Source organism: Eleutherodactylus coqui, chromosome 1, assembly GCF_035609145.1.
Source record: "Eleutherodactylus coqui strain aEleCoq1 chromosome 1, aEleCoq1.hap1, whole genome shotgun sequence".
NCBI lineage: Eukaryota > Metazoa > Chordata > Amphibia > Anura > Eleutherodactylidae > Eleutherodactylus > Eleutherodactylus coqui.
In genome coordinates this window covers 80,542,254-80,557,786 of record NC_089837.1, presented here as the reverse complement: position 1 = coordinate 80,557,786, position 15,533 = coordinate 80,542,254, and the positions used below count along the sequence as shown (strand labels likewise).

The 15,533-nt window shown below is 50.3% G+C and overlaps 1 long non-coding RNA gene across 1 annotated transcript; it reads right to left on the bottom strand.

The window, feature by feature from the left end:
* Positions 1-9,653: 9,653 nt before the first annotated feature.
* On the bottom strand, positions 9,654-13,240 carry LOC136609950 (uncharacterized). The gene is made up of 3 exons (XR_010790063.1): positions 13,121-13,240; positions 10,706-10,750; positions 9,654-9,736 (listed from the first exon to the last, which is right to left on the bottom strand). It is a non-coding gene; the product is annotated as an uncharacterized lncRNA (long non-coding RNA).
* Positions 13,241-15,533: the final 2,293 nt, after the last annotated feature.

The window sequence follows — 15,533 nt, the reverse complement described above, 5'->3', positions numbered from 1 at the left end:
ACTCCTTTTGAGGCAGATGTCGGGTGGGGGTTGTGGAAGCCATGGGGGAACTGTCTACCCGGTAAAGAGAGGCACTTACCCTCCTTGTAGTGGGTCTCTTGCAGGAAGGCGATCTTGGTGCCGTACTTTCTCAAGAGTTGTGCTACGTTGTGTCTTTTGAAAGGCGAATTGAGACCTCTCACGTTGAACGAAGAGAGACGGAAGCGGTCGCCCGCAGCCGGTAGCGGAGGAGGCATCGTGAGTCCAGGGAGTGCGCAGCTGTTGCTAAGGGATTCAAAGTGCACAGTAAGACACCAAGCAGAATATCGCTAGGGGGGGGGGGGCGGCGGTAGGAGGGAGTTGGGAACGAAACACTAAGGAGAGGTGTAAGACACAAAGGGAAGAAAACACTGCAATGAATAACACAAAATTAGAATTGAAAAGACCAGTTTGTCCTAGGACGGTCAGTGGGGGTGATGTGCAGAGCGGTGCCCACCCCAAATATGGGTACTGGCGCTCACGGCTAACCAGATGGGAACCGCGGTGCACAGGACCTGCCCTGGACGACTCCTGAGGACCATTTAGGATAAGCCTCTTTAAACCAGCTATGCAAAATGAACTTGCATTAAAGCAGGAGGAGAGAAGGGGAGGGGGGGAGGGGGGGTTGAGCAGAAGAAAGAGAGGGGGTAGGATAAAGAAAACAGCAAAATAACCGTCGGTTGGCACTCTCCGGAGACCGCTGGGGCCCCATCCGTGGTGCGCCGACCCCTCCCAGGCAGGAAAGGATGGCGGGAATGGACCCAAAGTTCAACACGGACCCTTGGTGGACATCAACACGAACAGTCCAGCTACGGGGCAGCGGCCCCAGCCCTGCGAACCGAGGACAGGCCGGATGAAAATTTTTCACCCGCTCAGTGAGCGGGCAGGGACGATTCTTCAGTCTCCTGCAGGGGTGGGATCGCGGCTCTTTTTCTTCTTATTTTTGGGTGATTTCGCCGGGGGTGCCGAACTCCATGCAGATGCAGAAGGCAAATTTGTGAATTTTGGCATTTCTGGTAAAGGAAGCCAGCAAGGCAGGTCTAGCGGCTCCATCTCGAGAAATTGCCAACAAGCCTGGAGGTCCTCCGGGTCACGAATATTCAGTCGCCGGCCTTTATGGGATATGCCTAGACCAAAAGGAAAGAACCAGGCGTATTTAATCCCTCTCTCTCTCAGCACATCAAGTAGTGGACGGAGAAGGCGGCGCTTAGCCAGGGTAGACAGGGCCAGGTCCTGGAAAATCTGTATGGAGGCATCTGCGTATTTCAGGTCCCTGTAATTTCTGGCCGCTCTCAGGATTGCGAAGGCGTCCTGGAATGAAAGGACTTTACAGATGACATCCCTTGGGGGCTCTGTATTCGCGCGGGGGGGGGGGGGGGTCTGAGAGCTCTGTGGACCCTTTCAATTGTGATGGGGGCTGCTCTCTCCGCTCCCAGAAGGAGTGAGAAGATTTCTTTAGTTACCTTGTGGAGACAGTCCGCAGCCCATGACTCCGGGAGCCCCTTGATGCGTACGTTGGAGCGTCTGTTTCTATTTTCTAAGTCCTCCTGCATCAAGAGGGCTCTGTTAATATGGTCATGGTGTTCTCGCAGGGTGCGCTCTACCTCCGTGGCGTGGGTGACAATGGCGGAGGAAGAAGTCTCCAGGTCCTCCACTCTTCTACCCAGGAGCTTGATATCCTCTTTAATCTCTCCCAACTCCGACATGATGGGGCTCAGGGCTTTCATGATGAGGTCTTTCATGAAGCCTCTGGATACAGCCTCCCCATCCTCGCTGTCCGAGGCAGCCCCCTCCTCCCCCTCCTTACTGAGAGCTGCAGCCGATAGCTGGGCCGGCGCCATCTTTGCTGGGAACAGCGGCGAGCGGGGACTCTTCTCCTTCAGATAGCGCTGCATATCCGACTGTCCTCTGCTCACCCGCGGCGTCCCAGAAGGCTCCGGTCCCCTCTCCCTCCCGACTCTCCTCATTCTTGAGCTGCTGGTTGCTTCTAGCGGTCCTGTAACAGTCCTACCGCGGGAGCTAAGTTCTCACACGGCCATTCTCCTCAGTGGCCAGGCTCCGCCCCCCGCCCGGGATTAGTACTTGAAACAAAGACGCATCAACATGGATTGAGATTTTAAAGAAAATCTGTGTTGCCCATAGCAACCAATCACAGTGCAGCTTTTATTTTACCTCAGCTGTGTAAGAAATGTTTTCCTTTTGATATTCGTATTTCCTATCCATTTTTTGGTCTTCTTTTAATATGCTGCACAAGCTTAAGTCAGATCTAACGCATAGCTCTAGAAGAGATTGAGCTGTGAAAATTACTAGAAACCCAGAATCTGATGACCACGCTGAGGCAAGAAGGCATCAAGAAGCTGAAAGACGAGCTGCTCTTAGAGCAGTAGAGACGGCTGGGCAGTCTCAGGCTCATCAAACTTTAGATTATGACCGTCAAACGTCTCTTAGAGCTACAGAGACATTGGAGCAATCTCAGGTCTGCCGAACCCTAGATAACAACCGTCACGCGTCTCTCAGAGCTAGAGATACATTGGAGCAATGCTCAAGGGCAAACATTTAAGGTAGCAGGTGTACATTTAGAACAAACATGTCATTCTCATGAGCAACTGCATGTGGCGGCTCACGTGGGTACAGCCCACAAAACCTTTATATCCTAGCAAAAAAAGACAAGAATAAAAACTAACAGAACTGTGCTAACAATAGATCACAGTTAAATTCCCTTCACTGTTTCAACTTTTAACCTCTTCATGACATGGCCTATTTTGGCGTTGAGGACCAAGCGATTTTTTGGTATTTTTCCATCTCCATTTTTCAAAAGCCATAACTTTTTTATTTTTCCGTGGACGCGGCCGTATAAGGGCTTGTTTTTTGCGTGGCGAACTGTAGTTTTTATCGGTGCCAATTTTGGGTACATAGACTATATTGTAAAATTTTTATTTTTTTTTAATGATAGCAGAGAGAGAAAACGCATCAATTCTGCCATAGATTTTTTTTTTTTTTTTTACACCGTTAATCATGCAGCATAAATGAGACTTTCCATTTTTTCTGCAGACCGGTACGGTTACAATGATACCAAAATTCTAACATTTTTCTTGGGTTTTCCCACTTTTCTGCAATAAAAACCCTTTTTTTTGGAAATCTTTTTTCTATTCTAAATTGCTGCATTCAAAGTCCCGTAACTTTTTTAATTTTTGATGTACAGAGCTCTATAAGGGCTTATTTTTTGCGAGACGAGCTGTAGATTTTATTGGTACCATTTTGGCGTACATACGACTTTTTTGATCACTTTTATTGCGTTTTTAGTGAGGCAAAATGCTAAAAATGAGCATTTTGCCTCAGTTTTTTAGCTTTTTTTTTAGCGTTTTTTTCGGTGCACAGTCAAAAGCATGTGCAACTTATTGTACGCATCGTTACGGATGCGACAATACCAAATATGTGGGGTTTTATTTTTTTTTTACCTTTTTTTATGCTAATCTGAGAAAAAGCATAAAAAATGGGTTTTTTACTCTTTTTTTTTTACATTTTTTTTAATTCATTTTTTAAATCTTTCTTTTTTTACACTGTTTGTGTCCCTCTGAGGGACTTTAATCACTGCCCTGATGATCGCTGTCATAAGGCATGGCAGAGCTACTGCTCTCCCATGCCTTATCGCTCATACAGCGATCTCAGGCATAGGCAATACAGGACGCCAGTGTCTGGCGTCCTGTTGCCATGGTGACAGGCCGGGCTCTCGCGATGACATCGCGAGTTCCGGCCGGAGACACAGAGGGAGCCGCGCTCCCGCTGTGAACTCTTCCCCTGCCGCGATCTACTTAGATCGCGGCAGGGAAGGGGTTAAAAGTGGCGGGCGCATCTCTGATGCCCCCCCGCTGCTGCAGCGAGACGCCGGCTGTGACTGACAGCCGGCTCCCGCTGCGGGATAGCGCTGGATCATATGTGATCCCGCGCTATCTCCAGGACGTAAGTTTACGCCCTGTTGCGGGAAGTACCCCGCTCCCAGGACGTAAACTTACGCCCTGCAGCGGGAAGGGGTTAATGTTTCAATATACAGCAAAACTCAGATTGGATTAAAAAAATACAGATTCCACGCGGACGAAGTCGCAGGTAACAAGCTAGTATCACAAAACTGCAAGAACAAGCCAGTCAAAAAAGGACACCTACCATTCGGAACATGCCCAGTCCTCCTATGCCCCTTTTAAATCTGCTTCACAGTAAAATATTTAGTAACGGGAGGACAAACCTGGCTTTCCTGAAACAAAAATAAACAAAAGGAAAGGGCTATAAGGTCCTGATAATTAAAAGGAAGAAAACCATATCTATAACATAATGTAACACAGCAAAACGAGGCTGAGATGTAATTCCTCCATGTAAAAACCGATAACGACCAAAATCAATTGCCACAAGTGCTCCGGGCCGCTTTAATCCAAAATATTTAAATGTAAACATAGAATAACAAGGTGACACAAAAGCTTAAAGGGGTTGTCCCGCGGCAGCAAGTGGGTCTATACACTTCTGTATGGCCATATTAATGCACTTTGTAATATACATTGTGCATTAATTATGAGCCATACAGAAGTTATCAAAAGTTTTATACTTACCTGCTCCGTTGCTGGCGTCCTCGTCTCCATGGTGCCGACTAATTTTCGCCCTCCGATGGCCAAATTAGCCGCGCTTGCGCAGTCCTGGTCTTCTGCTCTCTTCAATGGAGCCGCTCGTGCAGAATGCAGGCTCCGTGTAGCTCCGCCCCGTCACGTGCCGATTCCAGCCAATCAGGAGGCTGGAATCGGCAATGGACCGCACAGAAGAGGTGCGGTCCACGGAGGAAGAGGATTCCGGCGGCCATCTTCACAGGTAAGTATAGAAGTCACCGGAGCGTGGGGATTAAGGTAAGCGCTCCGGTAAGCTTTCTGTACGTCCCTGCATCGGGGTTGTCTCGCGCCGAACGGGGGGGGGGGGGGGGGTTGAAAAAAAAAAAAAACCGTTTCGGCGCGGGACAACCCCTTTAACCACCATCATAAATTTTGAAGATAAGCAGTTAATAGCATACATAACCCCTTTGTTATCCATATGAAACAAAACCCACTTATTGGCAAAATAATGGTCACATAAAACCAAAAAAAACAACAATAGGGAATAATTCCAAGAGGACCAGATTAGAAGCCACACCATCCAACGCCCATGAACTATGCCACTGATCAACACACTAATGACCATCCCAAAATGCATCGAAGCCAGTACTACCCGCTGCATGAAAAGCTGTAGATCAACTGACGAGACAACATGAGGATACATTCTAAGCGAAGCCAAATATTCAAGACCTTGTCACCCAATACCCTGAACCACATTCAAAAGAAAACCCATAGTTAACCTATCAGTTAACAACTTCTCTATCGGTTTGTTTGGGAACCTGCTTAACCAAGGAAGCATGTTCTCCAACTTTACCGGTGTCAATGCTTTTTGCCACAAATTATTTTGCAGAAGACTGACGGATGAGCTTGCTTTTTTAAAACATCAGGACATAGGGTGACCACCTCTGCAAAAGAAACACTCATGTTTCTATTTGTAACTAACGGGCCACTTGAATTGTGCTAAGAGATGAGCGAGCACACTCGTCCAAGCTTGATGCTCGTTCGAGCATTAGGGTACTCGAGGTGCTCGTTACTCGAGATAAGCACCAGGCGGTACTCGAGTCAATTCCATTTCCTTCCCGGCATGTTTAGCACCATTTTCGAGCCAATAGACATGCAGGGAAGGCATTACTACTTCCTCCTGTGACGTGCCAGCCCTATCCCACTCCCCAGCAGTTAAAGGGGTTGTCCGGCCATAAACATTAGGTCTCATTACTTCTGTTTGCCCAATACAATGCACTTTGTAATATACATTGTGCACTGTAAATTAGGCAAACAGAAGTTATTCACTTACCTCTTGGACTGCCCCCCCCCCCCTGTACTGCTCCTCGGTTGCCATGGGTTCCGACAAGTCTCTTCTCCTCTTCTTGTCGGAACGACGGGGACAAGCTTCTCCAGCACAGCTCTGCGCATGTGCAGAAGAACTTCAGCTGCTGGAAGCTCAGTTCTGCCTGCAGGGGAGGCGTGGCTGCTGGCTCTTCATCTCCAAGGTAAGAATGAGTGGAGGGGCGGGCTCTCGCGGGGGGGGGGGGGAGTGGAGAGGGAGAGATGGATGGATGGATGTGTGCAAGGGGGGGGGGTGCAGTGATGTGTGTTTGTGCTAGTGGTGTCTGGAGACCCGGCTGTCAGAAGTCCCGGGGGAAGGGGGGGTGGGGGTGGAGAGGGAGAGATGGACGGATGGATGGATGGATGTGTGCAAGGGGGGGGGGGTGCAGTGATGTGTGTGTGTGTGTTCGTGGTGTCTGGAGACCCGGCTGTCAGAAGTCCCGGGGGAAGGGGGGGGGGGGTGGAGAGGGGGAGATGGATGGATGGATGTGTGCAGGGGGGGGGGGTGCAGTGATGTGTGTGTGTGTGTGCAGGGACCCGGCTGACAGAAGTCGGGGGGGGGTCATTGTGAGAGGGGTCGCTGTGGGAGGGGCACTATGAGGGCATGTGTGTGTGGGGAACTGTTTTGTTTTACTTTACTTTAGCAGGGTGAGGGGGGGGGGGGCAGTAGGTAGCCTTGCAGTGGGGGGCTGCGGGAGAGTTCTCTCTCGGCTCTCCCCAGCCCCTCTCTATTCACTATACACTGTGCTGCTGTTTACAGTCATGGTAGGATTTTATCGTGAACCATGAGAGTATAACAGTCTCCCCTGGCCACAACCCCTCTGATTATAGTATGCAGCAGGGGGCGGGGCCTTGGCGGGGAGAGACTGTAGATCAGTTCAATAAAGGTGGGCGTGTTGTGGCCGGGGCTAGGACGTGAGCTGAGGGAAATCCTGCCTTTTCATGTCTCTTACTACCATTGAGAGTGCGCACACAGAAGAGGGAGAGCGCAGAGCATGTGAGAAGGCAGCACAGAGGCGCCATCTTTGAAAGCTGCAGTGAAGATAAGAATCTAAGGTAAGAAACTGACATTGCAGCTGATCTGCCGGCCGGTTTGAGCCTCTGTATGCTGTCTGTTACTATCCTTACTGAAAGGAAAGCAGCAGCATTATAAAAATTTTTACCCTGTGTGGCCGGACAACCCCTTTAATGGCTGGCGAGATCAAGTGAACACCAAGTACTTAAAGCGGTCCCGCCCGGGGCTCGCCTCAGACACACACTGGGAGAGATTAGAGAAAGTGCTGCTGCTGATATAAGGAAAGTGTTAGCATAGGATCCTGTCTTCAATTACCCCAACGGTCCCTCTTAGGGCTACATCTGACCATGTGCATTACTGTTGTGGCTGGCTGGGAACAGTAGTGCACAATTTTTTTTTTTCATCTCGGGCTGCGCAGGCCATTTCAGCTATAGCGTTCTCAGTCTGCAGTCTATTATACAGAGTATAGGGAAAGTGCTGCCTCTGATATAGGGAAAGTGTTAGCAGAGGTCCTGTCTTCAAGAACCCCAATGGTCCTTCTTAGGACTACATCTGACAGTATGCATTTTACTTGGGGCCTGCTGGGAGTAGTAGTACTAGTAGTGCTTCCACTTTTGTATAACGCAGCTAGGCCTGTTTGTAGCCTTTCAGTAATGCTTTTTTCTGGCTGCAGTGCCGTACAAAACCGCTCTCACCGTGAAAGTGCCCTCCAATTATTCCTAGCCTGCTGTGAACTACCTCATCTATACCGTTCTCTGTCTGCAGTGAATTAGACGCAGAGTGTTGGGGCTACAGCCACTTCTATAGGGAAAGTAATATACACTATACAGTCCGTATCCTCAGTGCAAAAACCCCAAGGCCCCTTCGTTGATCTACATCTGACCGTGTGCATTTTACTTGGGGCCTGCTGGGAGTAGTAGTGCTTCTATTTTTGTATAACGCAGCTAGGCCTGTTTGCAGCCTTTCCGTAATATTTTTTTCTGTCTGCAGTGCCGTACTATACCGCTCTCATCGTGAAAGTGCACCCCAATTATTCCTAGCCTGCTGCAAACTACCTAATTTATACAGTTTTCTGTCTGCAGTGAATTAGACGCAGAGTGTTGGGGCAACAGCCTCTTCTACAGGGAAAGTAATATACACTATACAGTCCGTATCCTCAGTGCAAAAACCCCAACGCTCCTCCTTAGGGCTACATCTGACTGTGTGCATCTTACTTGGGGCCTGCTGGGAGTAGTAGTATTAATAGTGCATCAATTTTAGTATAACGCAGCTAGGCCTGTTTGCAGCCTTTCAGTAATATTCTTTTCTGTCTGCAGTGCCGTACTATACCGCTCTCATCGTGAAAGTGCACTCCAATTATTCCTAGCCTGCTGCGAACTACCTCATTTATACCGTTCTCTGTCTGCAGTGAATTAGACGCAGAGTGTTGGGGCAACAGCCACTTCTACAGGGAAAGTAATATACACTATACAGTCCGTATCCTCCGTGCAAAAACCCCAAAGCTCCTTCTTAGGGCTACATCTGACCGTGTGCATTTTATTTGGGGCCTGCTGGGAGTAGTAGTAGTGCTTCTATTTTTGTATAACGCAGCTAGGCCTGTTTGCAGCCTTTCAATAATACTTGTTTCTGGCTGCAGTGCCGTACTATACGGCTCTCACCGTGAAAGTGCCCTCCAAATATTCCAAGCCTGCTGCGAACTACCTCATTTATGCCGTGTCTGTCTGCAGTGAGTTAGACGCATAGTGTTGGGGCAACAGACACTTCGATAGGGAAAGTAATATACCATATGCAGTCCGTATCCTCAGTGAAAAACCCCAAAGCCCCTTCGTTGGGCTACATATGATCTTGTGCATTTTACTTGGGGCTTGCTGGACTGGGGGGACTTAACACTTACTTTAGCTCCCCAACTAAATAAAGAATAAGTACAACATCTGCTGGCTTGTTGTGGGTAGGCCACAGCCTTTATTTAACCATATAAACTTTATTTCAAAACGTAAATTAACTTTCTCTTTACCTTCCATGCCAATTAAATGTCCATTTTTATTGAAACTTGTTCTTGTATACTGCGGCGTAAGAAGGCCCTTACCGGCCTGTAAAGCCCTACCCTTCCTAGCTGGCATGGAAGTCCTAACTACCGCCACGAAGGATGCAGCATATTTCTATGCTGCACTCCGCCCCCCACATGCCAGCAATAACGCCGACTCCACCCCATCCTGCAATCTAGACAGGAAAATATCTAGCCCTATCTCGCTGAGATGAACCCCGTCACCCCGCATCATCCCGCGCTCTCTTCTCTCCAGCTCCCAGTGACGGATGGCTATTCCGCCCAAGGCTTGCACGTGCTTCGATATCCTGAAGTTAACCGTTCTCCGTACTCGCTCGATTGCCTCGTTATCTCGCGCTTCCCTCCAGATTCTTCTGGCCACTATGTCTGACCAGACAATTACCATCCGCTTAAAGAACAGTTTAAAACGATAAATGTCCTCTTTCATTAAGGAAATGAGCTCCGCTACTTTTATTTTCCCGAGGTCATTTCCTCCTGCATGAATGACTAGTATCACTTTATCATTCTCCCAACTGCTGATTCTCAATACCTCCTGGAGCAGCCTGGGCCACTGCAAACCTCTAATCCCTCTCCAATGTACTGGAACATTGAGGCCTAAATTGCCTCCGATAGGCCTACTTCTGGCTCTCCTCTCGGCCCAGTATATATATGAGTGGCCTATCACCCATACCGACCAATCCGTAACTGTAAATAAATAAAGAAAACATACACCGAAAAGAACATCACAACCAACGTATAAATCATATGAAAACTCTAAGGTCCGGTCGCACATAAGACCTGTAAGCATCTGATCTCCAGTGACCCACTCTTTTAATACCCTCGATACCCATGCCGCACGAAAAAGCGGACGTCGCAGCTACTATCCTAAATGAGTGTGATCCGAAATCCTTTGGGTTGAGTCCCAATTTATTCAGGCTACCGCGCATGACTGCTGTGAACTGGTATTTGGTTAAAGGGAGGCCCGACGCATGCTTCAAAAACGGGCCCGTTCCGCAGTGGCGTTCCAAAAAACCCGTTATCAAAATTACCGGACACCATTTTGTTCCCAATTTGCCTATCCTGAGCCATTCTCCAACCCCGTAAACGTCTGTTTTTGATCTCCGAACGCCAATTTTAATGCAGTCTTCGTCAACTAATACGTCTCCGTACATCAGTCCCCCAGGTCTACTTTTACTTGCTGACACTAATTCCCCAATCCGCATTGCTGCGAAAAAGGCAATTGCAAAGGCCACTCGGAAAAGCTCCGCCTCGGAGCCCTCCTCGCAAACCTCTCCCAGCACTTCTAATATAGCATTTAGTAACTCAAACGTGATCGGTCTCCTTCCGTCCTTTATCACCTTGTCCTTCTTCCACCCTTTAATAATTTGTCCGAAAACGAAATCTTTAGTCACATCCCTCGACCCGTGTAACCGAATTAAAAAGGCCACCGCCGTCAAATGTTTCTTGGCCGCGTCCGCCGACGCCCCCTTTTTACGCATTGCCGCTAATGTGTCTAAAGTTACCGCCTTCGCTCTTTCTTCCGAAGGAAACCGTCCACCCGCTGCTGCTATCCACTCTTTCCATACCGTCTCCATGTGGTACTTGAAACTGACATCTTTACGAGAGCTAACAGCTCTCTTCTATCATTTCCCACAAGAAAGCAGGGCAACATACCCCCTCGACCTCCGCCGTCGGGTGCAGCTCCCTGAATGTTGACATCTGAAAGCGAGAAAGAGCATCAGCAGTAGCATTCAAATAACCCGGTACATATCGAGCTTTAAATCTTACGTTGTGCTGTAAACACCGTAGAACCAAATGGCGTAATGCCGCCAGCACCAACGTTGATGATGACGATTGTCTGTTTACCACCTGTACCACCGACTGGTTATCGGACCAGAAACAGATATTTTTATTGGCCAACCTCTGGCCCCAAATCTCCATTGCCACCATTAACGGGAATATCTCCAAAAGTGCCACATTTTTTACCCATTGCTTCTGCTTCCAAGAACTTGGCCAAGCAGCGCAACACCACCGCTTACCATATAGAACTCCAAAACCATGTGATCCAGCTGCATCCGACACCAAACCGATCTCCTCGTTTTGACTCTCATCCTCCGGGCATATGACCTGGCCGTTGAAAGAACCGAGGAACACTCTCCATACGTGCAAGTCCAATTTCATTCCTTTCGACACTCTAATAAAATGATGGGGCTCTCTTGCCCCTCTTGTTGCCAATGACAACCGCCGAGCGAAAGCTCGCCCCATCGGAATGACCTTGTACGCGAAATTAAGTAAGCCTACCAAAACTTGTAGCTGGTGAAGTGTAACCTTCCTCGAACTACACACCAAATCTACCGCTTGTCGCAAACGCGCCACTTTATCGTCGGGCAAGCGGAAAATCATCTCCACTGTGTCAATTTCGATACCCAAAAAACTCAACCTTGACACTGGACCCACTGTTTTCTCGACCGACAAAGGCACGCCTGCCTTACGCATTAAAGAACGAAAAGACGAAAGTAAAAACTCGCAAACCGTCGAGTTAGCTTGTCCAACAAAAAGGAAATCGTCTAGATAGTGCAATACCGATGCGCTGCCCGTCTCAACCTTTAACATCCACTCTAAAAAGGAGCTGAAAACCTCGAAATAATAACAAGAGATCGAGCAGCCCATTGGCAGGCACATATCGACAAAAAACTGATCCTCAATTCTGCACCCCAGTAGATGGAAACACTGCGGGTGCACCGGCAAGAGGCGGAAAGCCGATTCTATATCGGCTTTCGCTAACCATGCACCTCTGCCCGCTTTTCTAACCAACTCAACTGCCCCGTCAAATGACGCATATGACACCGCCGCTTGCTCCTTTGCTATCCCGTCGTTAACGGATTCCCCGGACGGGTATGATAAATGGTGTATGAGTCTAAACTTGCCTGTTTCTTTCTTTGGTACTAAGCCCAAAGGAGAAACCCGCAAGTTGCCGAAAGGCGGCTCCAAAAATGGCCCCGCCATTCGTCCCAACTCCACTTCCTTTAACAACTTTTCAAGTACTAACTCTTTGTTGTCGCGGGCTGATTTTAAATTTTGGCAAAAGGACGCTGCAGACACGTTAGAATGTGGGATGAAGAAACCTTCAGCAAAACCCGCCCTAAGCAGGCTTGCTTCCGGTCTCCATGGGTACCGGTCGAGCCACGGCTCCAGGTACTGAACGCTCACCGGCGTTCGCCCCTGTGCCGGGAACTCCCGCCGCTCGTTGACGCCGGAAACATCGCATCGCTGTATGCGACCCGCCGCAAATAGAGCATTCGTGTCTAAATTTGCACGACGCCTGGAAACGGCAGTGGCCCTCGTTGAAGGCCCAGCATGATCCAGATGGCTTAGGGGCCACAGGAGTCTGCTGTCCGCCGGCGCCTGTGGCCGTTCCATGAAAGCTAGGTCTCGTCGGTTTCTGGGCCAGTATCAGCTGGATCCACATGTCTGTCGCCTTCGTTGCCCAGCTGATACTGTCAGAGCCCGCTATCCTGCGACGAAAATCTTCGTCGTATCTCCACCAAGCCGACCCCCCGTGCAACTTATATGCACTGTGGATCGTGTTGATGTAGACAAGCATCTCGGGTCCTTTCTGAGGGTACTGACGACACACGACGTGCGCCAGCATCAAAAAGGCCTGTAGCCAGTTCCCAAAAGTTTTAGCCACCTTGGGTTTTTTCTCACTTCCACGCTCTGAAAAACGTTCCTTGTCGACTGATACATGTTCAGCCGACAACAGTGACCAAATGTCCACGTAACCACCATTTATTATTTTACTCACCACTTCGTCCTCCAGCCCGGCATCCAGCGGGGCTACACCACAAAACAGCGAATCCGCTAATTTAAAACCATCACTCACTCCTGCCCCCGTAGGCAGACTCTTCCGTCCTTGTACAGGACCACCAACCTCGGGCAAGGCCGACCTCCCCGGTTGCTTATGGGACACTGGTAGTCCCTTCTCCTTCTCGTAATTATCACACAGAGCTCTCAAAGCTGACATAAACTCATCCTTCCGGCCTGCGCCGGGCACATTATCCCAAACTCTATTTAAATGTACCGACTCACCCGCCTCGTTGTCCTCCGGCATCGCCAAGGGAAAGCTGGGTGCGGGCAGTGATGATAGGCTGTAGGGTCGGTGCGCCGCGTGTCGTTCTCCGCTGGTAACACCCCGGCCACTCGGAGTCCTTATTTTTGCAGCCCCGTAGGCCAAAACTCCATCCCCCGATCTGCTCAATCTCTCTCCTTCACCACTACCTGCGGAAAAAGCTGGTGAGCGTAAGAAAGGGTATTGTGCAATTTGTGCGGCCGCCCCTCGGCCGCCATGTCTTACTTTCTGCGACACCGCTTCTGATCGACTGAACTGCGCCACCGCCTGCTTGACTCTGCTCCTCCTCCTCCTCGTTCCTGCTACCGGTGATGACGCGCTGCTAAACTCCTCCATCTCACTCGCTGATTGACTCTCATCCGTTGCATCCTGCTGCCTGCTATGCTCCTGCCTCCTGCCAGGAGCGAAGCGCTCGCGCTGACCGATGGCATGCGCTGTGGACCTGTGTCTGGCCGCCGGCTCATAACTACTGCCGGCAGCCTGCATGCGCCTATCGCGCCTATGATATGGGGCTACTTGGTGGCCTATGGCTTCTGGGGTTCCGGAGCGGTCATTTTCCGCCCCGTAATGGCCGCCGCTGGGCCCCCCCCTCCCCCCTCCCCCCCCCCGCACCCCGAGCATGTGGCGCTGTGATTTCAGCCCCCCCCTGCTCCCCAACTGTGCAGCGCTCACCCCCTCCCTCCCCCTGCTCTCCCCCCCGCTGCTGCTTGAACGTGATGAGGGAGATGCACTTACCAGCATCTCCCCCCTAACGGCTGCCGCCGTTCCGCGGCCGGGACTACATCTCCCCGGCGTATCCCTACGCGCGCCTGCCGCGCCACGTGGGGAGCGCTCCGATGTCGCCATCCTTGCTCTGCCGACAGCCGCGGGAACACCTCCTCCCGCGCCGGACTTACCCGATCCTGGCCTCGCCGACACACCGAAGGTAGGTCCATCTCTCCCTTCAACCTCACCGTCGCTGACCCGGATGCGTCCTATTGGCTCTGCTTCCTCCATGCCGCGCTGCGACCGCGTGGTACCGCTCCTCCTCGCTCCTTCTGTTCTGGGGCTCCTCACCGGCACAGCTCTCTTCACCACCGGGCTGGGGCTCAAACGGGCGGGTGGATTCCTCCTCCGGACGGGTCTTCCCCTGGGCTCATCGCTGCTGGGCACCACTGGATTGCTTCGGGCATGTCTTCCCCTGGGCTCCTTGCTGCTGGGCAGAACGGGTCGGCTTCGGGCGCGTCTTCCCCTGGGCTCCTCACTGCTGGGCAACACGAGTTGATTGCTGCTTTCCCCGGCCTCCGCTGCAGGCGGTCTCGATAATTCTTCGGCCATCTTCACGAGCCAGCTAGTGCCCTGGCTGGCCACCACATCTTTAATCCGCTCCATTAGGTCCTCCATGCTGCAGCTCGTCTGGGTCCACGTCTTCACTCTTCTTTCTCCTGGTCCCGACTGAAATCCTTTACTTCCTTCTTCTTTACTCCCAGTTAACCCCTCCCTTTCCTGTGGTCGCTTCCTCTCTCTCTCTCTCTCCTCCCCCTCTCCCCCCCCCCAGTCATCAGCATCTTCCCTATACGTTTGCTGCTATCTAGGAGTAGTAGTAGTGCTTCCATCTTTGTATAATGCAGCTAGGCCTGTTTGCAGCCTTTCAGTTATACTTTTTCAGGCTGCAGTGCCGTACAATACCGCTCTCACCAGGAAAGTGCACTCAAATAATTCCTAGCCTGCTGCGAACTACCTCATTTATACCGTGTCTGTCTTCAGTGAATTAGACAGAGTGTTGGGGCAACAGTCACTTCTACAGGGAAAGTAATATACACTATACAGTCCGTATCCTCAGTGAAAAACCTCAAAGCCCCTTCGTTGGGCTACATATGATCTTGTGCATTTTACTTGGGGCTTGCTGGGAGTAGTAGTAGTGCTTCCATCTTTGTATAACGCAGCTAGGCCTGTTTGCAGCCTTTCAGTTATACTTTTTCTGGCTGCAGTGCTGTACAATACCGCTCTCACCAGAAAAGTGCACTCAAACAATTCCTAGCCTGCTGCAAACTACCTCATTTATACCATTCACTGTCTGCAGTTATTTAGACAGCGGTCTGACTGCTTAACAGTACTGTAATATTACCGGGGCCACTGCAAAGTATTTCAGCTCTGCCACTGTGCAGCGCGTCTCACAATACCATTTCCGTTGATGGGGTTGAGATAGCTGCAGTTAACAGCACTATCCACTGGCTTTAGAGTCTTCTCCCACTCCACACAGCCTCTATTATCTACAAGTCTCTGCGAGCTGTAAATTACCCCTAGGTATCAGCGCAAGACAGCAGGTTACTTTTTTCAAGTCACAGCATAGAGCCTCCGCTATCTACACGTGTGCGGTGAATTAAGGCCCAG